This window comes from Prionailurus viverrinus, chromosome D3 (assembly GCF_022837055.1).
Source record: "Prionailurus viverrinus isolate Anna chromosome D3, UM_Priviv_1.0, whole genome shotgun sequence".
In the NCBI taxonomy this organism is placed as follows: Eukaryota; Metazoa; Chordata; class Mammalia; order Carnivora; family Felidae; genus Prionailurus; species Prionailurus viverrinus.
This window is the reverse complement of record NC_062572.1, coordinates 57412907-57437615: the sequence shown is the minus strand read 5'-3', so window position 1 is coordinate 57437615 and position 24709 is coordinate 57412907. Positions and strand designations below refer to the sequence as shown.

Here is a 24709-nt window from a genome sequence, read left to right as displayed (position 1 = left end):
CTTGTGCTCAACGCACAGCAATCTAATACACCTCATCATGTGGTCCGTTACCATGGTAGCAATGAATCCAGCTGCTGAAATACAAAAGACTGACAAAAAGTTGCCTTTTTCCCCTCCACCCACCCTGACAAAGTCAGATTTTTTTTTTCTGTATGACAAGTCTAATTTGAATATGTTTCTGTTGCTGACTCAACCTCGTGAGCAAGGGAAAAAAAAAAAAGAAACGAATAGCAGAGGTATAAGAATAAAAGGGCCCCCACAGCCCTGAAACAAATGAAATAACTATATGCATTTTTTAAGTTGCCACTAATCCCTCAAAATACTGATCATTATCTACTACTTCTTCCAACCAAGTATTTTTAAACGCCAGTTACTAACTCAAAAAAAAAAAAGGAGCAAAAGTCTCATAGCTCCTTTAAATATAGATATAAAAGTTAAGTAATTCAATAAACACGGATGTTGAAAACACTGTATCAGTATAGGAAGGGCTAGTCTCAAAGGATTTTCCTAGAGCAAACTTCTAATCACAGTTCAGAGGTGGGAGGCAAAATTCTTCAACTTCTTTTCATCAAACCCTGTGGTTAGCCATTATTTAAACAGATTAAGTCCCAGTTCTGTTTTATTTATTTATTTAAGTTTATTTATTTATTTTGAGAGAGACAGAGACAACACAAGTGGGGGAGGGGCAGAGAGAGGAGAGTGAGAGAATCCCAAGCAACTGTCAGTGCAGAGCCCGATGGGGGGCGGGGGGGGGGGGGCTTGAGCCCACGAACTGTGAGATCATGACCTGAGCCAAAATAAAAAGTTGGATGCTTACCATACTGAGCCACCCAGGCGCCCCTCCTATTTTAAGTGATCACAGATTTGGATCTGTGGTGACGCAGCCTGATAGAATCAACCAAAGCATACTTGGGGGTTCCATATTAAGAGAAGTTTGGAGTTGGGACAGTTGCAACTCGGAAGAATCCTGGGACCCCCAAGCCCATGGCTATGCAATTAATATTTAAGGAACCACCTTCAGTTTATTCGAATGTGCTTTAAGGACGCCTGATGGGAGGCCTGGGTGACAGGCTTCACCTGGCCACAGCTGTGGTCCCTCCCTCCCACCATGGACATCCTTCACAGCTGGTGCTCTCTCCACCATCAGGCGAGCAGCTATTCTGTCCCTCGGGTCATGCATGGCCAATCCCCTGCTTCCACAGCTTTGCTTACTTTCCAGATTTAGCTCAAATTCCATAATAATTTGTTTACATATCTATTCTCTCTCTTTAGACATGGACTCTCCTAAGAAGGGGAATGTTGCCCTATTTATCTTTTCATACCATGGAACCAGCAAAGGGTTTGGCATAATGTCGGGCTCGGTGGCTATTTCTTGAATGAATAAAGCAGGGAATGAATGCTTTATGTCAGCACAGTGGAGGAAACCTCAACTCCTCCAGGACTGTGCTCACAGCATTCTCTGCTGTGGTTAAGCCCCTGAGGGGTGGGGGGGGGGGGTGCTCAGGCTTTTCCTTACTATCCCACGCTGCACAGGGAGGGAGGCAAGAGTAGCAACCACCGAGTTACTCAGATGTGGTTTTAAAATCGGTTCTTACCCAGACTGGCTTTGTGATCTTGGATAGATTATTTAACCTCTCTAAACCTTGGTTACTCTTATGTAAAATTTCTACTTTCAAAAGTTATGAAAAAGGATTAAATGAGATGGTCCAAGGAAATTACCAAGCACTGAGCTTGAAACACAGTTAAGTGCTCAATACATTATCGCTAGAGTTATTTAGCAAAAATGTTTATGAGTTTTGAACAAAAGGGACAAGAAAGCTCATTCACACCTGACTTTCCCTTGATGATAAAACTGTCATTTTCAACCAGATACACATTTTCAATGATACGCTTTATAATATGAGTAGTGACACAGCATAATACAGAGACCATTTCAGGTAACTAGCCAGGACTGCCTGCTCCCACTTACAAACTATCTAGAGGAGATGATGACCAGCCAAAAGGTTTTACATATTCCCAATGTGAAGTAACTGTGGAAAGAGTGTTAAAGTTGGTAGTTGATTAAAAAAAAAAAAACTTTTTAAAACTTTTTAATTTTTTTAAATTTTATTTATTTATTTTTTTAGTGTTTTTATTTATTTTTGAGACAGAGAGAGACAGAGCATGAGCAGGGGAGGGGCAGAGAGAGAGAGGGAGACACAGAATCCGAGGCAGGCTCCAGGCTCTGAGCTGTCAGCACAGAGTCCAACACGGGGCTCGAACTCACAGACCGTGAGATCATGACCTGAGCCGAAGTCGGACACTTAACCGACTGAGCCACCCAGGCGCCCCTAAAACTTTTTAAAAAGAATTGTCATCAGAAAGAGCCTCAGAATAGAAATTATATATAGAGACCACGTTTTTAACAACATACCAATGTTAGCTTAACAGCCTTTAAAAGGTCACCTTGATCAGTAACAAGGGCTGTAAACTGCTCGCCACTACAGACTTTTAGTTGCTTTTCTCCACAGTCATCTAACTCAGGAAATTGCCAGGCACCAAAGCCAATTGCATAGGAAAAGTAGCATTAAAATCCCTTTGAAGTCTTCTAGTGCAAAGAAGCCACCAGGGGTTAAAAAAAAAAGAAAGAAAACGACAACAAGAAAAACAAAACCTGTGGCAGAGAAAAAACTTTCATGGCAGGAAGTTGCTATAAAGAATAAAATGCATGCTGCACATCACAAGATTTCTCTATCATTAAAAGCAAGACCTACAGCAAATCAGCAGAGATTATTAAAACAGCTCCAGCACTGCTGCAACTCTGAAAAATCCTTCAGGGTGGTGACTCGTCATGACACAGTCCTACAAAGCGTGGAAGTGAGGCAGAATAGACGAAAAGGCAAGAAGCATATCCACTGGAAAGTCAGAGCCCCTTAATCCTTGTCAGGGCAGCTGATGAAGGAAAGACTCATAGAACCGCAATCTGAATAATTCATAATTATTCTCATGCGGGGCTGGCTCAATAGAAACGCGTTCACTGCTTGTACTCATTTCTTGGTGAGTCTTTACCTTGTGTCTTTTCCCCTCCTACAGATTGCTTATGCATCCCACCATTCTTCATTTTGTCAATTGAAGAGCGTATCATTTATCTAGTCAATGTAGACCCCTCCTAGGGACTAACTATGATGAGCACACATCCTTTGTCAGATGTCAAGCAACTTGTTTGATTCTCTCTCTTAAGCATTCAGGAAATATGATGCCAATATATTTGGTTTCACAAAGTTTGAAATCCCCTTTTGCCAATGTTAAGATTAACCTCTTGTTCAGTGTGAACACAATTTGTAACATAATGTGCTGGGATGACCCACCTAATTTCATATGAAGAATCTTAACACCCGGGGGAAACGGTTTCGAGACATAATGCTTCAGAATTATAAGAAAGATGAGCCAAGCCTTGGATGCACAGGCCTGGGAGAGAGCTTACAGGGTTGTTTGCCTCACTGCTGTCTCTTCAGACATGAGGGCACTTAATTTCCCACAAACTCGAGGTAGCAACATGGGCTCAGAGGTCACATGCTTGAATTCAACAGGATGGCTACCAAAAAAAAAAAAAAAGAAAAGAACCCCCCCCCCCAAAAAAAACCCAAAAAACAACTGGCTGCTAATGTCAATGAAATCAAAACAAGACAAAACAATTTGAACCCCTGCAAAGTCCATTTTTTCAGGTCACATTTTCAAATTGTTATTTAGTTTAGACTACCACAAAGAGCTTTATTGTTAGGGCGCTGGTTTAAATCAAATAAGAAAACTCGTTCACAGCAACAACAAAAAAGATTGCGATCTATTGAACAATTTTTGCAGGCACATAGTTTCTCCAGCTGCTTTGAGCAGCTGACCTAAAAAGTATTAATCGGATTAGTATCTATTCTACTCATGAAAATTTCTTATGAAAGAACAAGGCTATGGCAAGGCATCTCAGTTTATATAACTCAGTATCAAGATATTCTATTTTACCCTGAAGATGTTTTCAAAACATGCACTCCTCTTTTGAATTGTATTAACGGTGCTATAAATAAGTATCTGGTTTTATTATTTTTTTTAATTTATTTTTTTTTTATTTTATTTTTGGGACAGAGAGAGACAGAGCATGAACGGGCGAGGGGCAGAGAGAGAGGGAGACACAGAATCGGAAACAGGCTCCAGGCTCTGAGCCATCAGCCCAGAGCCCGACGCGGGGCTCGAACTCACGGACCGCGAGATCGTGACGTGGCTGAAGTCGGACGCTTAACCGACTGCGCCACCCAGGCGCCCCAAGTATCTGGTTTTAAATAGCACTGTGAAATTGATGGATACAGATCCCACAGATAACTAATTGTGAACCCTGAATCATTTTGCCCTATTCACATATGGAAATTTATTCCCAAATTTCTGTTTTTGTATTTTTAATCTTTTCAAAATTCAAGAATATATCTGGATTCTTCCTTAGTGAAAAACATACTTGGTTTTTAAACCTAAGAATAAAATAATAATAAGTAATAAAACCTGACATGACGTGCCCATTTTCTCACTGAAAGGTAATATTACAAGTCCAATGTAGAGAAGTTGAGGAATATAGATTTATGAAATAACATCAAAAGCACATATAATTTATTTATCCGAGGTAACTGATATTGACATTTTGATGTATTTCTTAATTTTTATATACTAACAATCTTGGATGATTTTGACTATAGCTTCCTTTCACCTAAAGAAAGACATGTAAAATAAACATACTGTGCTATTATACATTATTTGAAAATATTTTTTAATAGTTGCATAAAATTCTACTATTTGGATGTGTCAGAATTCACTTAGCCATCCCTCATTGGGAAATAAATATTTAGTCTTTTCCCGGTCTCTTTTTATAAGTGATACATCTTTGTATGTAAGTTTTTGATTATACCTTGGGTTATTTCCTTAGAACAGATTCCTGTGTGGGAGTGGGAATTACTGAGTTTAAATTAGAAAATCTAAGCATAGAATGTTAGAATTAGAGGACTCATACCTATAATTCAGTGTAATACTGACTTTATTGATGAGGAAACAGGTGAAATAACGGTCTCAAAGTCCTGCCATGTGTTCACTGTGCTTTTCTTTTAAGATTAAAAAAATGTTTATTTATTATATATTTTTGACAAACAGAGAGCACGAGCAGGGGAGGGGCAGAGAGGGGCGGGGGGGGGGGAGACACAGAATCCAAAGCAGGCTCCAGACTCTGCACTGTCAGCCCAGAGCTCAATGCGAGCTCGAACTCATGAACCACAAGATCATGACCTAAGCTGAAGTTGGAGGCTCAACCGACTGAGCCACCCAGGTGCCCTAACTTTGCTGTTTGTAATATCACCCTGCTGACTCTAAATTCATGTCTGAGGGGCCCCTTCCCAGTTCCAGTTTGGCATCCTCTGTGAAACTCCACAAATGTGCTCCAGGGTCCAAGGCAGGACCAGGAGTTACTTGGAGGCAGGTAACACAGTTTTGTTGTTGTTGCCGTTGTTGTTGTTGTTTGGTCAGAGGCAATCAGCGTGGCAGCATCTCAACAGCCCCCTTCCACTGACAGCAAAACAGAGTGGATACTGAGAAGAAGCAAATATTCTCTCAGGTCAAAATCTGTCCTGAGGAGAACAAAATGGAAAAAGGTTCCAAGAGAGTTGTGAGGTCAGGATGCTCTGAGTTTGAGTTGATATAAAATCAGGCAGAGGTCTTTGATAGACTCCGAGTTCTTTTCTGTCCTTGTATCCGGTTGGGAAACCAGAAAATCTGTGGGGTTTGAGTGGCAGACTGTCAGGGAACTTGTAGGAGCGGGGGACTAAGTACTTGTCTGGTCACCCTCTGTGACAATCCCATATCCTGTAAAGCCAGGCGTGTTTGCAGAGCCACGATGACGTCTTCGTTTGACAGAATATATTCTTTCTCAGTTGGAGGGAAAAGAGGAGGACATTTCTGAAAATCAGGTCTACTCATGAAGTCAAAGAAACAGGCATATTCCCGAGAAGTCACTCTTGAAAGAATTCATTTTCTTAATCTGAATACACAGTTACACAAGATTATTACTTCTTGGTCTCTTCCGCCTGACTTATTCTAAAATAAGATGACTTATTCTAATTCAATAAATTTTAATTAAGTGTCTTCTAAAAGCCCATATTGTATAGATGTAGGCGGGAGAAATATAAATAGCCTACAGCCTAGAAGGGGAGATAAGAATATGGATAAAGAAAATATAGCCGTAGATACAATATATGAAAAAAATATAATTAATTGACTTGAGAGTAGATAGATAATTTAATTAGGTCCGTTTAGGCAGAACATTTAGGGGGGGAAATCATCCATTCAGTGTGCCCCAAGCTTGGAAAGCGGTTGCTGTTGGGATATTAGGTGTATTTTCCCAGATGCTTTTGCTTTGTGCTTGGGTACTAGGGCTACATCTGCGTGGTATACATGCTAAAAGCTCCACGGACGGATGCCTGATGTACCTAAGAGCATATTCAGTGACCAAGATTAGATATAGGAGTGATAAGTTACTGAGTTTCTCCCTTCCTTTGTTATGTGCTCCTCAGAAAGGATAAGTAATTAGTTGGTGGCAAGGTGAGGGGTGCGGGGGGGGGGGTGGGTAGTAGCTGTCTCTACAGTCGTATGTGTGTATAAATCGTAGGTAATGAGATGGAGAGACTGGGAAGCAAATGCCATGCCATGCATCTTGTGGGCACTCAATCAAAGTTCATTATCGATGCCAACTTTGATGAAAATAAAGGGTATTATAACATGAAGCAAGTTAGGAGAATAATTAAAGGCAAGACTATAGGAGAAGAAATTATTAAGGAAAAACAGATTAACCGGTTGGAAAAGGATACAAGGTGATTTAGGGGGAAAGATAAAAGTATATGTGGTTAAAGAGAACATATAGCACAATTATCCAGGGGGTAAGAGAAAAAGAATACTGACGAGGAGCGCCTGAGCGGCTCGGTCCGTTAAGTGTCTTGACTCTTGATTTCTGCTCACGTGGTCATCTCACGGTTCCTGAGATCAAGCCCCATATTCGGCTCTGAGCTGACAGCATGGAGGCTGCTTGGGACTCTGTCTCTCTCCCTCTCTTTCTGCCCCTCCCCTGCTCACGGGCTCTCTCTCAAAATAAATAGTTTTTTTTTTTTTTATAAAAGAATACTGAAGAAATACACAATTGAGAAAGTTGTCTGAATAACTGAAGACAAGTTGACAAAGCAGTGTCTGAAATGTCATTGTATATACCTACATGAATTTCATGATCAGAATGAATGATAAAGTTTCATTTGATAGCTAAGCACGCCTTATATAAATCGACCCACACTATAAAGATATTGGGCGCTTTGGACCCTCCTGGGTGTCTGTGGTGGTAAACACTCCATCAGTAGAGATCACCTAACATCTCCGAGGTTCTGGTACGTGACACCAGGGAGTTCACTGGAGTCAACCTGGGAGGCATTATCCTTCTCCATACGTCACACTGGTTAATTCTCCATCAGGCCACTGCATTCTGTTTAGAGCCTCTCTGGTGACATGTGAAATGGAGAAACTGGAGAAACCATCATACAAGGGGGGGGAACAATGAGCAGGAAGGGAAGTCGCATAAAAGCCGGCCAGGGAGGCACTTACACATGTGAAAGGCTATCTGCGCATAAGTAATGGTGAGCAGGGGGGTCTTCATTTGTTTATGGAAGGCACCAGCTATGTGTTCGCCAGGTGAGACATCAGAAAGGACCCCTGACATAATAACAAAACCAGGGCCTGTAAGTAACACAAGGCCGAGAGGCCTCAGCTGCTACTTTGTTCATCACAGATGAATCGCCACTCACGTTGATTATACAGGTAACGACACTTGACCTCCCAGTGGAGACACAATTCTGTGTTCATATGTTCCTATACACACACATTGAGAAGACAGAAACCTTCAGTCATACATCCGATTCTGTGGCTTGGATTGCCCACCCATACGATCACACTTGTGGCACTTAATATGCAAAGTGTAAGAACAACTCTATTTGTTTCATCTATTCAGGCTCTATGATACCTTTGATAAACATTGTAGGCCGATTAAAAAATGAGGGTAATCAAAAATATTTTCTAATCACTTATAACCCCACTGGCCACAAGTAACAGTTTTGAATTGATCTATTCATATCTGTTTCTAAGTACCTATGTAACTTCATTTTAAAATGGATTGCCGGATGGGTGAAATGGGTGGTGGGGATTAAAGAGGACACTTATCACGGTGAGCACGGAGCCATGTATAGAATTATTGAATCGCTACATTGTACACCTGACTCTACTATAATGCTGTATGTGAACTAGACTGGAATTAAAATAAAAAACTTAAAAATTAAAAATACACAGAAACACACTTTGAGAATGGTAAAAAACAAAAAGGCAAAACAAGAGAGAATAAAACGGATTGCTACCTTTTTTCTTTTTTTCTGTTTTTTGAGAGAGAGAGCATATGAGCGGGGGAGAAGGGCAGAGGAAGAGAGAGAAAGAAATCTCAAGCAGGCTCCACGCTCAGCAAGGAGCCCAATGCGAGGCTCAGCCCCGCAACCCCGGGACAATGACCTGAGCTGAAACAAAGAGTGGGACAGTTGAGCCACCCAGGAACCCCTAGATTGTTAGTTTTAAAACTGCAACATTTTCCATATTCTAAAGGAGGCTACAGGCCTCATGACTACCTTTGAGGAAGAATGCTCTTTTTTTTTTTTTTTTTTTTTTGGAATAAACTTTAAGGGGCTTATGTTTATATATAAACTAGTCTACAAGAGAGGGATGAAGGAAGAGAAATTAGGTCATCCTGTGAGACAGAGGAAAATGCTCCCTTCACTATGAGTTGTATAGCTGAAAGACTGTGAGTTGTTAACCGGAATAAGAAGGGTTTGGGGACTAGATCCAGGGAGGATGGGTGTTGAAGTTCTGGACACGGGGAACAAGGTCCAGGTCAGAGGGAATTCCTACCTGTAGGGGAACCAGGTTCTAAAACATGGTGGCCCAGGAGGAAACAGCCAATATGGGATCCCTTTTGAACGGTATGACTACGGTCTAAGGAATAATGATGCTGATGACTAATTTTAAATATTCTGAGTTATAATAGCTCTGTTATCATCAAGATTTTAGGAAAGCTTTGAGAATTGCCCTTAGCGTCACAGTGAGTAATTAAGTCTGTGTCCATGCTTGGAATGGGGTCTAAAGAAAGAATAGGCTTCCTGAGAAAGTGGTATTTGAGATGACACCTGCGAAGAATGGGGAGGAGTCTTTGAAGCAAAGGGGCGAGCATGTGTGAGGTCTCTGAGAGGGGAGAGAGCCCAGTGTGCTCAAGGAACACAAGGAGACCAGTGTGTTTGGAGCGCTATGCATAAAGGGCAGAAGGTCATGGCATGCAGACGTTGGCAGACCAAGGATTTGAGGGATTCTAAAATTTATTCTAAGTGCAGTGGGGAGGTTTGAAGGATTTAAAACATGAGAGGAACATAATCCAACTTTTATTGTTTACAAGAGTGTCCTGGCTATGGGGTGGAGAACGGACAGGAGAGGGGCAAGAGTATTTAAAGAGCAGCCAGTCTGAGGGCCAACTGTGGATTCTGAACTAAAATGCCACCAGTGGAGACAGTGAGAAATGTACATGTTTGAAATATATTATGGAGACAGAATTGACAGGACCCCTGTACAGACTGAATGAGGGAGGATGAGTGAGAATAGAAAGGAAAGAAGGGGTGCTTGGGTGGCTCAGTGGGTTAAGTGAATTACTCTTGATTTCAGCTCATGATCTCATGTTCCTGAGACAGAGCCCCATGTTGGGCTTTTTGCTGATGGCAGAGGGGTGGGGGGTGGGGCGTGGGAGGGGAAAGTCTGCTTTGGATACTATGTCTTTCTCTCTCTCTGACCCTCCTCTGCACGCTCTTGTGCTCCTGCTCTCTCTCTCTCAAAGATAAATAAACATTAAAAAAAAAGAGTGGAAAGAAAAACTCCCAGCATTCAGAAATAAATGGAGGTGCCATTTACGACAATGCAGAAGTTGGCTACAGGAGCTTGTTGCGGGAATGCGACAACGGGTAAGCAAGGCAAAGTGCTGAATTTGAAATGTTTCTGAGGCACTGCTCAGTAATGTCACATAAGCTGTGTCTATATCTGCTTGAAGCCCTAAAGACAGGGCCCAAATGGAGATGTACATGTGACAGCTGTAGGTGCAAGAGACTTTTGTAAAGCCAGGGGAAAACATCCATGGAGAAACGTGCCCAAGACTCCTCTCCAAGACAGAGGTTTGGGGAGGTAAGAGGAAATCCTTGTGAGTGTGTTTCTATGGAAGCTGAAGGGGAGTTCTTCAGGAATGAAGGGGTGGTCTTTGAGTTGAAAGCTACTGAGAGGCTGAGTAAGATGAGAATGGGAAAAGCATTCATTAGCTTTAGAATAGGGAGATAATGAAGACCTCAATAAAACCCCTTTTCATGAAAGGGTGAGGGACAGAAGAATGGGAGGTGAGGATGTGGACTCAGACTGGGTAAACCAGTTTTTGTTTTTGAGAAAGCTGGATCTGTAGGGGAGCAGAAGTAGGGCAGCAAATGAAAGGAAACATGAAATCAAGGGGATGTTTCAAATACAGGAGACTCTAGAAAATATTTACATGCAGAAAACAGCGGTCCACTAAGGGCAGACAGACTGATGACATGGGAGAGAAAATGGCTGACTGCATGTGCACAGTCCTAAGAGGGTAAAGGGGGACCAGATACAGAGTAAAAGTGCAGAAATTAATTCTTCTGTGACGTGAAGGGAGAAGGATGCAGATGAGGGTATGTGTGTATATTTGGGCATGGAAAGAGGGAGTTCCTTTCTAGTGGCTTCTGTCATCTCAATGAAGTCAAAAGCAAGGCTGCTAGCTCAGAATGAGGAATGGGGAGAAGGCTTTGATGCAAGGGGAGAAATAATGAGCTAGTCGTTGTGGAGAGTAGAGTGAGCGGACTACTGAAATAGAAGGACTGCCACGGAATGTTGCGAGCACATCTGACGTCGTGATCATGACTCTAGGATGCTCAGTCGCGTGGCTTTCTTTGACAAAGCTCAGCCAAATAGGTGAAAGTACAGGAAAGGCAGGTAAGTGGGTTCATCTACTTGGCTTGGCTGTTGCCTGGCAAATAGACGGTAGGAAAGACATGCAGGTACATAAAAGGAAACGGACCATGGAGTCTAACCAGGCAAGGAGGGAAGTAAAAACAGAAGGTGGTTGTTTGATAGTGAGAAAGAATAAGGACAAAAAGACTTTGTAACGAACACAAAGAGTTGCAAGTGTGGAGATCAGGACAAGCTGGAGGGGGAGGATATGGTGTTTGGAGAGCGAGATATCTTGCTTTATTTTTGATGGTGCAAGTGGTTCAAAGAAGTAGATGGCTGAGGTCAAATGGAGGGATTTATTTCTGGATATGAGGAAGGTATTGATTGGATCATCCACGGGTATACTGAAGTTATCAAGAATAAAGCACCTAAGCAGCACCAATGAAAGTTCTGTAGGAAACAGATCTAAGCTCTAATCCTGTGATGTAGATTTTGTATGGTGGGAGGTGCTGGTGGCTTTCTTCATCACTGCATTGATAGAGCTTCCTTAAGTATTAATTCAACACCAGAGGAAAACAGCCGAGAAAGGCGGAAAGAAACAAGGTCCTGACCACAAGATCCTTTGAGCCTCTGAACTGCCCTTATTTGCAGCCTGACCATTCCTATTTTGTTAAGCTGGCCTGAGTGATTTTTAATTTTTTTTTTTTGTCACTTGCAAATACAAGGCATAAACGAATACAAAAGTGTCTATTTCACAAAAGAGAAATACATGGAAATATAATGGATTTGTTGCTTACCTAATATCCATTTTTCTTTGCTGGTGGAATTGTTATCTGTACTTCCACCATAGGTCACGAGGAAGGGTCAAAGTCAATCACTGCTATTGCAATCACCTTGTGCCAGTCGGTGCCAGTAAAACATAAAGGAAAAGCTGTTGGGGGGTGTAGTGGATTGAGGAGTGCGAGGGTTCATTTTATGTGTCAATTTGACTGGGTCATGGTTGCCCAGATATTTCATTACACATTATTCTGGATGTGTCTATGAGGGTGTTTCTGGATGAGGCTAACATTTGAATGGGTAGATTTAGTAAAGCGGATTGCCCTTTCCAACGTTGAATGTTTGAAAAGAACAAAATGCTGAGCAAGAGAGAATGTGCTCTCTGCCTGATGGTCTTGGGGCTGGGACACTGGTCTTCTCCTGCCTTCAGACTCAGACTGGAACTTACTTCATTAGCTCTTCAGCTTCTCAGGCCTTTGGGTTGCAGACACAGGGGCTTCCCAGACTCCATAATTGTGTGAACCAATCCCTTATAAAAAAATCTCCTTCTCTATATATCCTATTATAGCTCCTAATACAAGTAGTGGCCCTAAAAACTTCATGGTCACCAAGAAACTCAGAATGTGACCTTATTTGGAAATAGTCTTTGCAGATGTAATTAATTAAGGAGCAAGAGGAGATCCTACTGGTTAGCGTGGGCCCTGATAAGAGGAGAGGACAAGGAGAAAGACACACCCAGAGAAAGCCATGGGGAGATTGGGACAGAGATTTGAGTGTTGCAGATACAAGCTAAGGAAGTCAACGATTGCTGGAGCCACCAGAAGTTAGGAAGAGGCAAGGAAGGACTCTTCCCTAGAATCTTTAGAGGGAGCATGGCCCTGCCAACATCTTGATTTCAGAATTCTCTATTTTAGAAACTATGAGAGAATAAATTTCTATTATTTCAAGCCACCAAGTTTGCAATCATTTGTTATAATGTCCGTAGGAAACGAATGCAGGGAGTTTCCGGGAAAAGTCTCTTTACTCAAACAAGAGGCTCATGGGGAGAAGAGAAAAAGTTGATGGACAAGGAAATGGCAAAAGGTTCCATGTGGCTGGGGCAAAAGGTTCCATGTGGTTGAGTGGTGAGTCAACTCCCAAGAAGAGCCTGAAGAGGTAGCTGGGCTCAGCGTGCTATCACCAGAAGCATAGAAAAGCAGCAGATGCTAGACTGTGTGAAGGACCAGGTCAAGGGAATTGTGAGTGGAGAAGCAAAACCATTCTCTGAAAACAGGTCTTTGTTTCCTTTTTACATGCTACAGACGATGGCCTTCTTTTTCTGCATGTGTTGGCTAAAGTGAATTGTCTGCTTCCTGTTTTGTGATTGTCCACATTCCCTGGGGATTCTGCACTGCCTACGCCCAACTGCTGCCCTTGCTCTTGGGGTAGTTCAGGCTCCCCGAGGGGTAGGCAATGAGCGGGAGAGAGGGCTTCTCTGACAGGAGAAATCAGCTTGTCACCCCATCGCCCTCAGTGTGAGGAGACTGCTTGCTACTCAGGCATCTCTGTTTCATACAATCAAACGTTTGGTGCACAGTTTGGTCCTTTTTACACTCTATGCCCTGACCTGAAATCCCATCTTCCCCACTAATGTCACCTTCCAAAGAGGGACGTTTTAAAGTGAAATTTCCTTTTTCAGGAAGACTCTGTCCCCTTCAAACACTGTCATCTCTTAGCCAACACAAGTTCCTAGAACCCAGTCACTCACTCTGGACGTTGACGGGACAAACGGGCTGTGATGAACTACCCTGTCAGTCTGCTCTGATGACACATATGCATTCTAACGGGGACCCTATAGAGACGCAGAGTTTCAGACAACACAGGAGGCAGCTGATGCAGGTAGTTTTGGATCGAGGAGCATAGTGACCTGACAGGAGCTGATCTTTGGAGCCTCATCTACTTTGAATTCAAAATCCACTACCTGCTGACTGCATGGCCTTGAGCAAGTTACTTAACCCTCCAAACCTCAATTTCATCGTCTAAAAATAAGGGTAAGAGTCGCACCTACCTAACAAAGCGGCCGTGAAGAATAAGTAGCTAACATATAAAGACAACCTAACATGGAGCCTGCTATGAATCACTGTGGTTCTTAATATTTCAGAGCAGGGGTTCTCAACCTGGATGCTACTGACACTTTGGGACAGGTAAATTCTCTCCTTTAGGAGACTATTCTGAGCACTGCAGGATGTTAAGCAGAATCGTGACTTCTACTCACTAGAGGCTAAAAGCATTCCACACCTCCTCCATCCCTGAGGCACGATAATACAAATGTCTACCAATATCACCAAATGTTCCGTGGGGGGCAAAATTGCCCACAGTTGAGAACCACTGCTTCAGAGTCAAATGGCAGGTCTTTGAACACCTCTTAATAACAGTGGATGATGATTTTCTGCCTTGCCTCGATGTGGGGTAGAGGCCACACAAATGATTTGGTTATGAGTAATAACATTTTTCCTACTTCAGTAAAAAACTATTTTTTTCCTAGCACTGAAGCCTGTGTGTCTTGTCTGGTGTGCTTCTTCAAATTTTCCTCTCTATGGGCAAGGGAGGTTGAAACACGTTGTGAGGGTGGGATCTGACTGTGGAATCACTTTCCAACACTGGCATTCCTTTGTTATCTTATTTTCCTCCTTAAACACTCATACCCATCTCGCTTCCAACTCAATAGGATGGTCATTACTATTTTCATAAAAAATGTAATGTCCCCCTCCTCCTTTACTTGAGTAAAATATTTAATGAAGGGGCAACATTTCATCCTGGGTGTTTGGAATCCCAGGCTTACAACCAAGTAACCTAGTTAGAACAGAATGGCATTATAAGGATGCACTTTGATTTGCTGGTTGTGTTTTCTTCAGAAGGCATCAGGCAGGAATTTTTTATTTTGTGGGTTGATTTCATCATCCAGCTAAACGTGCTCTTAAGTCTACCCAGTTTCTCTTTGCTTCTACATTTCTTTAAAAAAATTTTTTTATAAATGTTTATTTATTTTTTGAGAGAGAGAGAGAATGAGCAGGGGATGGGCCGAGAGAGACGCACAGAGAGCTGTCAGCACAGAGCCCAATGCGAGGTTCAAACCCAAGAACCATGAGATCATGACCTGAGCTGAAGTCGGATGCCCAACACACTGAGCCACCCAGGTGCCCCACTTCTACGTTGCTTTTTAAAACATTGGCCTTCCAGGGGTGCTTGGGTGGCTCAGTCAATCAAGCATCTGACTAAGGCTCAGGTTTGCGATCTCATGGTTCGTGGGTTCGAGCCCTACATTGGGCTCTGCATTATGGAGCCTACTTGGGATTCTTTCTCTCCCTCTCTCTCTCTGCCCCTGCCTCCCCCTCTCAAAATAAATAAACTGAAAAAAATAAAGTAAAAGGGAAAGAATCCCTGTTTCAGAATCTTTAAAAACTTCAACTTGAAAAAGGTAATACTACCAAAGAATTGAATAAACACTGAAATATCTTCCTCCCAAAACTGATCAAACAGAATCTAAACATTTAGAAAAAGCTGTTTGAGACAGTGAGTCCTAGCAGACATTTCATTCTGTCTTCTGTAAAAAGTGTATCAAAGACGTTAGGCTCTGGTCTTGTTGCTTTTCCAGTCATTCTTCCTTTCCCCTATCAGACCATCTAGAAGAACATCATATTAAATGCTAATTTTCATTTTTATGATTTAATGAGCTACTTCTGAGAAAGCTACTGTTTCGCCAGCCCATTAGAAATGTCTGGAATGGCGAGTGCTGAATTAAGCCTTAGGTCACCCGGCTGAAAGTAATGTCAGTGTTTCCGTTATTCATTTATGTTCTTTAGCCCCTCGGACACACCTCCACTGGTTACTAGGCAACCACAGCTTCCTGCAGTTAGTATACATTAAGCATGAACTCTATGCGTGAGTATGGAAAGGATCTGAATATCCAAATGAGAAGGCAATCATGAGCTGCACCGGACTATTATCTTTGTTATTAGGTAAGACAAAATGTGGGGAACTTCACTATTTGTCAGAAAGTGGATTAATAATATCTTACCGAAAAGCTTTCATGCTTACAGGTGCACCCGTACACACAATAGCCTCAGAGCTGGCGGATATGGAAAACCTCAAAGGAGTCCTCTTTAGGAGATGGAGAAATCCCTGTTAAGAACTGTGTTTAGGACAGGAATCTGTAAGCCCTGCTTCTTTGGCCCTTTCACTCCTTGTACAGTGGGAAGGGAGAATCTAGGAGAGAAGGGGAAGGGTTTTATATCGGGATAATTTTACCACTGTACTTAAGGTCTGCCAATGTTCCCTGCCCAAGGAGAATTCAAAGTGCCGTGGGGATGTGCCAGCGATTCAGGTGGGGGCGTGCTTTGTGTTACTCACGGCGGCACTGTTGGCCACGTAGGAGGTGTGTGAACTGAGCGGGGCTGTATCCGTGCCGGATAAAACAGAACTCTACTGAATTGAGGTCATGAGAGGCTCATTTGCAGTGGCTGTATTGGGAAGAATGTAGTCTTATCTGGTGATGAGGCTTTTTTATCTTCAAATGTGCCTTTCGTGGATGCTACTACTCTGGGAAGAAATTCAACTTCGGAAGGGAAACCATGTGATACTACAGTTGTTCATATATATTAGGAAAAGGTGGTGTAATAATAAAAACATGCTCTTAGAAAAAGACAGCCACCCTACTAATCCATGCAACTAGAATTGGAAGAATAGTATGATACGCACACATAAACACAGAAAAAATTCCAGCCTACTGTTATGGAATCGTAAGGAATGACAGAAAAGAGAGCTACATTATTCATCTATCTTTGATCATTTGAAACTATCAGATTCACTGTGTAACATTTTCCTGAAATAAACTGTACAGATTTAAAAGTCAGGTTTTGAAAGTTACAAAAATCAACTGATGGTTAAAATACAAGCGCAAACCATAAGCTGTCACTCACACGAATGCACTAACATTAAAGCACATTACGATGAACTTTTGTAAACGCACCATAACCCTTAGTTTTTGATAGGAAAGCGTTATTCCATCCATTTTTGTGATGATCATGGTTTTAAAAATCCCGCTTATGTAAAGGTAAATAGCATTCTGCAAACTCTTCTGGGAAATTAAAGGGGAAATCAGCACACAAAAGAGAGAACTCAACAGGCAGGGCCATAACCGGGAGCTGTGAATAGAAGTCTTAGTTTTTCTAAGATATTATATATATATATATATATATATATATATATATATATATATTTCTTTATTTTACTCAGAGATAGACACTGCAGGGTACATATGCTACTCATATTTAAAAAAAATTCTTTCTCACTCTGGAATATTAACAAGTTATCCACATAACAGTAGTAGACCAAAGACACAGGCCTGTCTCTGTTTTAATATACGGGGTATTTATAGATCGCACTATTTTACATTTTTCTAAGAAACGAGTACATTGCAATCACTTTAGTTGCCATTTTTAGCATCACATTATGCCTGTCAGCACCTGGACTATTTTGGTATTCCCATTAAAGGGCCGTTTATGGCTTTTGTGCTCCGGCTTCACACACGTGCACACCAGACAATACGCAGGATGTGAGCCAGGAAGACATTTCTGGTTTTGCTCAGCCATATGTCCAACACCTAGCAAAGCTCCTGATAGTTCTCAATAAATACTTGATGAATGGTAAATCTACTTCTTTGTTTTGTGAATAAAACCAAATCAACCTTGTTTTCTGAGTCTTTTCTTGCATCTAGAAACTTCTCCTGGAGGAAAATAAGATCAAGAGTATAGAAACACTGGTTCATTTGTTGTATGATGGACAGGAGTTTGGTGGTAGGAGACTCAAATAGGTCCTCGTTGCAACTTTGCTGCTCATTGGGGGGGTACTACTTAACCTCTTGGCCTCAACTTCCTCAAATGTAAAATTAGGAGTTGCTACGTGGCCCTGAAATTCATATGTTGAAATCCTAATGCCCAATGTGATGGTATCAGAATGTGGGAGGGGACTGTGGGGTTGATTGGGTCATGAGGGTGGAGCTGTCATGAGTGGGATTATAAAGAAGGCCTGACAGAGCTCCCTAGCCCCTTCTGCATGTAAGGACACAGACAGCAAGTGCCTGCTTTGAACCAGGAAATGGGCCCTCATCAGAATGAGACCATGCCGGTGCCCTAATGTACTTCCCAGCCTGCAGAATTGTGAAAAATTTCCATTCTTTATAAGCTACTCAGTCTTTGGCATTTTGTTATAGAGGCTTGAATGGACTAAGAGAGGGGTCTAGGTGAAATAATCAGAAATATCCTTTCTGATGCTTAAATTCTGTGATCCTAAGACATAATCGATGGCAAATCAAAGTAGGATATTACCTGAAATAATTATGCCTTATTTATTTCAGGCTCCCAGGTGCCTAGCACAGAGCCAGGAAACATTAAGAGATGTGTAATATATTCTTAAAGAGCAAATGACTGAATGATCATTATAGGTATAAATGTGGCCTAAGCATCGTCAAAATTTTTCACCAATGGAAGAAACCCTTCTCTATGGATACCGATATTTGCAATTAAAATGAAGTCAGAAGATTGCTATTTGCAAATTTAGAGTTTTATTCATACCAATTATTTTTCTTATACATGATAATTGAATAGTGTGATTTTTAGAAAAATTCAGAACACGTTTATGTACCCTCTTAAGAAGTGCTAAGCATGTCATTATGTCTACAGAATGATTAACTTTGTATCCAAAACAAATTTTTTATAATTAATTACAAATATTCATTTCATAAATATTTTTAAAGAGAAAAAAGAGAGACAGAAATCCTTGCCTTAAAAAGCCCCCAGCACTGGTGGTGATTCTATATAATGCATAGCCCTAAAATTCTATCAGTCGACAGCATTAGACATCATCTCCAAGCTTACGCTCACATCAATACATTAGGTTTTTTCATAGTCTCAGAACCACAAGGTGCTATATCGTTGAAACTCTTGTTGAACAGAAATATTGCTAATTTTAGCATCAACCTAAACATAAACTTATTTGCCAATGAGAAAAAGATCTGGAGACTTAAAAATAGCTTATTCCTCAGGAAGTACTTTAAATGGAAAATTCTAGCATTATCTTATATACATATTCTTATAGGATTAAATTGCAAAGCTTTTTTAGTGAGGTAGTGTGCTCCAGTGGAAAGATACAGCTTAACATTCTCATTCTGCCACTTAGCAGAAATGTGACATCGGCAAGTTACCTACACTCTTGGAACCCTACTATTCTTATCTGAATAAGAAGGGAAACAATAGATAATTTGAGAGGATAATATGAAGTTAGGTAAGATAATGTTCATGGAGTCTCTGGATTGGTGCTTGGCACACCTTTGTAAGGTCCCTTTTCCCCTAAGGGAGCTCACCCTTTGCTTGTAATGCTGGATGAAGTGTTACGATCTTTACCACACTGGAAGCACCGAAGCATATCTCAAAATAACGACCCTCCAGACTTCATTCAAAACCAGAAATGAAACTACTGTGAGCTTGGTATAGGCGAATCAAAGATAAAGAAAAAACTTGGCATTTGTCCCTGAAGAAAATTTTAGAGGGAAAACAGGTAACGTGAGAAATGACAAGAGGCTGTGAGTGACTGAATGAGATCGCTGTTCTCTCTACCGTCTACAATTGGAGCTGATCTCCTGGTAATGGCTCAAAGGGCTACGTGAATTCTGAGGAGGACTGACGATGATCTGTTGACCCAGGAGGAGGTCATCAATGACTTAACTGAAATGGTAACAGCAACAGCTGTGATGTGTCTCCAAAGATGACTGGGGTGTTGCAAGTCACTGGAGAGTGCATGTGTGCATGTGGGTGAGAGGGATTTGGAGAGGAGTGTGGGTGACGGGAGAGTCCAGGCAGAAAAACCAGCATGAGCAAAAGTAAAGGCTCAGAGAGCATGGCTTAGAGAGGGCACATCACGTGATTCCTATGCTGGCAAAGACTAACCGATGAGGGACAACAGTAGGCCTTGAGACTCAAGAGGTCTGCTTGCTAAGGAATACACGAAATATTACTATATTTATTACATATTATATTTATATTATAAATATTATAACTTGCTAAGGAATATATGAAATAGATTTTGTTGATGGTGCCCCCAGCACCAGCTGTGATACTGGAGTGGCCCTAGTGTATTTAGATCATATTGGCTACTGTTTCTTGGGCTCCTACCATGTACCAGGAACTGTGCTTTGTTGTTTATGGATATTATTTTCTAGTCTTCACAACTTATACATAACTTTTGAGGTTAAGGATCCGAGGCTCAGAGAGGTCAAGGAACTTGCTGCTCAAGGTTACATGTTCTTCAATGAAGCAAATGAAATAAAAGGAGAAATAGGATTTTTAAAGTACTCATTTCAGATAAAACCTTTAAAGAATGGAAATAATGAGATTTGAATATAAATCAGGAAGTTGATTTAGACAGTCACGTTTTAAAAGAAAAGGGACAATAGGAATGTTGAAAAGGGAGAATTTGTGTTGCAAGTGAGGCCATTCACGATTAGGGCGAGATCTCTTAACACGGGCATGTTTTGAAATGACGTAAGGTTTTTAATAATAAAAAATGATGCTCTGTGTTTTAAAGTTAATTGATGATTATATTACATGAGAGACAGTGAACATCATAATTAAGTACTCAGGGTCTGAAGCCAGACTGTCCAGATTTGAATTTTTACCCCCCAACTTAACCACAGGCAGTTTATTTAACCTCCCTGGGCCCTAGTTTCCTTATCTTTAAATAAGGAAATATAATATTACTTATGTCATAGGATCGTTTAAGCATGAAATGAAATATACGTGTATATAGAATATTGTTTGGCATGAAGTAAGAACAAGTAAGCATTAGGTATCATCGCTTTGGGCCTTAGTCTTTCTTCACCAACCATTTATTTAGAAGTTATCTACAGTGAGCCAAGGGCTGGGCCAGCTTCCAGGAATACCAAGATGGATTACAGATGATTTCTGCCTTTAAACACGTTTGATTTTTTCCAATATCCTACTTTGTGGCTCAGCAGAAATACTACTGACTACATCTTGTTTAAAGCACTTTCCTGAACTATTTGGGCAGCAGTAATTTAAAATCTCCATTGACAATGTTGCTCATTAGTGTAAGGACTCACACCTCCACTCCTCCTACCCTTCCTCCAACATGAGGAGGGGTTCAGCCTGAGCTATCTTTTATGACATGTGTCCCTTGACCCACCAGGCAACGTTATGAAGTTAGTGAGGTTATTTCAATAGGTCCCCTCCTACTTATGTGAACCAAACCTCCAGAAGCTGAGTTTCTGCATCACTCCCTCAGGAGTCTCTGGCTTGCTAACTCATTAGACTTTTGTGTGATGTAGTATGCATTATTAATGGATGCATTTCTTTCCCTGAGAGTTTTTTTTTTAAATATGGCTTTATAAAGCCTCATTTCCATAAGCTGGAGAGAAATGTTAATGATTAGAACTTTCAGTGCTGCACTAAACTAAGGAAGGTTTGTTTTGAGAACATCAGTTATTCACTGCTTCAACCACACCACAAAGCTATTCACCCCGTGTCTCTCAATTTTAGGTTATCAAGGGATCCAAGTCATTCTGCTTGTAATGGCATTTTCACATTGTCTGAAAGGATCCTCAATTAGGCATTGCAGGTTTACCATTAACATTGTTTGAATAGATGAAAATTGTTGGTAGGAGGAACACCATGTCCTTTTGAATGTACCCACAAAACATTAAAATGGACAGATTAACAGTCACGATAACCTCGGAGAAAAGACTGAAAAGGAAAATGCCTCCATAAATAAGTGAGAAGGAAATGAAAAAGGCAAGGTACTTGCATTTAAAATAACCAAGTGAAGTGATTTTGTGAAAAGCTACTGTAATATCAAGGAAGCCCTTTAGAGTAGCATGGTTGAGACAGTGGTAAATTGTTTGCCTGCCAAAAAAAAAAAAAAAAAAGACACAATGTGGCATCTGATCACTTAGCATTCCAATATAGCCAGTATTTAATATAGGAGATGTGAAATGATCAGATCATAGGGCATCTTTAAGTAGCAAACTATCATTACTGAAAGAGAAAGGTCACATCCATAATCAAATAGATTAAGTCTAGACTTAAATGTGAACGCAGGAATGGGACAGAGGCCCTAAGGAGCAGTTCTCATCTGTAGAGAAGTCTGTGCAATGTGAGTATTTAAAAAGTAACAATCATATTTGGTGCATACCTGAGAATTTAAAAATCTTCCCATTAATTTGATATGTAAAATAAGAATATGACAATGATTTCCTCAGTAGCAGCAAATTAACGCTACAACGTTGTACAGCTTAGAACATGGCTTCAATAAATTAAGTTAAATTTTTTTCAGTGTAGAAAAACCACCCAACTTTACATTGAACTTGAAATGCATTTCCTAAGAATCATTTTCCTTGGGAGAAGCAAGGAATCCCTGTTCTCTGTTTTCCCAAAAATTTTGGGAGACATTAATGAAGGATTTGTTGGTCAATTTCAATCTAACCAGAAATGAGAAAACACTCTAAATATTTTAAAAAGATGGAATTTAACCTAGAGAAATGGTTACCTGGATGATGGAAGAACTGAGAGCTAGACAGGGGATAGTGAATGAACTTGGAGATCAGCAGCAGGAAGCCAAAGGCATTACCACCCACGAGGTCTCAAGAGAGAAAGGGAAGAGGTGATATTACTGGAGCTCAGAGTTCAAGGTCACTGGGGAAGCTGGAGACAAGGGGGTGAGTCTCAGGGCAGAAAATACAGCCCACAGGGGTCAGCTGCCATGGAACCAGTAGAGTAGGAGCAGGGAAGGAATGGACTAGAAGGCAAAAACAGGCACAGACCAGCAAAACTGGAAAAGAGTTAAGTAAAGACGTTTCTCATTTTCATTTTATCCTCCAGAATGTTACACCAGACAAGTTGATTTACTGATATTTTCAAAGGGCTCTAAGTTTAGCTCCTGGGAACCGCCTTCAGCAAACATCTTGTAAATAAACGAAATCACCATTTTAGTTCCACACGCAATCTCAATAAACCACATTTGCACACCCTGAAGATTGTGAGAGAATGAGCCCCTTCGCTTTGACGTTAATAAAAAGGATAAAGGAAGCAAGCACGGGTGTCTTTAGGATTAGATTTAGAAAGTGGTCATTGCTCTGTCAGTTGCATTGTTTTATTCAGAACTGTGAACAGAGGTTCATTCTGCTGTTCCGGAAATCGCCACTCTTCAAAGTAGATAATAAAACCACACTTTGAAAGCTGGACTCAGGAGGAGGTGGAAAGCCACACAATTTCCTCCATAAGACCACCTCTCAATTCCTCCATTCCTTTCCATTCTGCTGATAAACGACAATGGCATATTGCAGACTAATAGTAAAGCACCGATTTGCAAGCCTTTGTCTTTCATAGCATGGAAGGGTAGTTATGAATGATGATGTAAAAAATATTTGTATCCATCCAGTTTATGGCCAAGCAAAACAAAGCTTACTGTGTGTGAGCACGTGTGTCTGCTTAATCATACACAGCAGTTCAGAAACTGAACCTAACCTAAACCATGTCCTACTTTAATTTAAGCAGTATAAAATCTCCCCAGGGCAGCCTGTGAAATGTTAGCCTTGTCTCTCACACACAGACTTGTTAATGATCAAACTGTCACTACCATCATGAAATTTTCCCCCAGTTTATGCCTTTAGAACACAGTTTTGTCTTATTCTGGCTTATTACTCTGAAACTAAGTACTTTTGTATATTTAAAAAATTATGACCTTCAGAGTAGAATGGCGTATGAGGCATTTGCTTCATAGGAACCAGGAAGAATGTTAGGGCATCTGTACCTCACACCTCACACTTCAGGTGATTTCTAACAGTAACAAAGCCACAAAAAGCACAGAAACCAAGTCTTTGACTGTGTGGCACCTCACTAACAGTACAGAACATTGATAACATTTAACGCCGTTTTCTTTTCACGCAAAGGAGAGAAGCACTTTAAGGGGAAATAGTTCAATGTCCATCTTAAAGTCTTTGTTTCAGATGCACTCACCTAAAATTCAATGAAGAAACAGCATGAACTTTCCAAAACCATCTATCTTCTCTTCTTTGAAATGGCAGTTGACTATGGCATTTAAAGACTTTCCGAGCACTTCATCCAGTGATCGGTAAATCTTCATTTATCTGCAATGAGAAAACATGCTTTTGTTTAGCTAGGTAACTTACACTTGCACGTCTCCTACAAACAAGAAGCCAGAATGGGCAGATCTACAACATGCGGTATTTTTCAAATCCCGTCATACACTAGTAATGCTTTGTAATACTCAAACTCAGAGTCTTGGTTTTCATTTACTCTAAGAAATATTTAGAAAAATGGACGCTGGTGCCAGAAGACACTTTACAGATGAGGAGGGTGAGGCCCAGGAGGGCGAAGCGACCATCCAAGATTAAGAAGCTGGTTACTAACAGAGAGTGGCTTCGAACCTTGCGCTCCTGACACACTTCTCTGTTGTTAGTTGATTAAAAACCCAGAAATGTGAAAACATGGAATCTTCTGTGTTTTCCAAGTAGGTAGTTTTCTGGAATATTGTGTCACCATAATTTCTACCAAAGCCAAGGAAATTAGAGCTGAGGTCAGAGTCCTCAGATGAGCATTTCCTCGAGTGGTTTAAGCCTGAGCAATCGCAAGTAGAATGTCTACAAGAGAAGACTACTGCAAGGGCAACCTGACGTTATTTAATGATCCGTATGATTTATTAGGTTATGTAGTGATAACATAAATAACAAATAGTTCATAAAATTGCCTGTTAATATTTCTTCACAAAGCTGAATGATTTTCTAGTC

The 24709-nt window shown here is 40.9% G+C and overlaps 1 protein-coding gene across 13 annotated transcripts in view; it reads right to left on the bottom strand.

The window, feature by feature from the left end:
• The window catches only part of DTNA (dystrobrevin alpha), a 367519-nt gene that overhangs the window by 170217 nt on the left and 172593 nt on the right, over positions 1-24709 (bottom strand). For all 13 annotated transcript variants that reach the window (XM_047828276.1, XM_047828275.1, XM_047828279.1 and 10 more), the window contains exon 2: positions 23919-24049. The gene's annotated coding sequence lies outside the window, so the exon portion shown is untranslated. The remainder of the gene's footprint in view (positions 1-23918; positions 24050-24709) is intronic.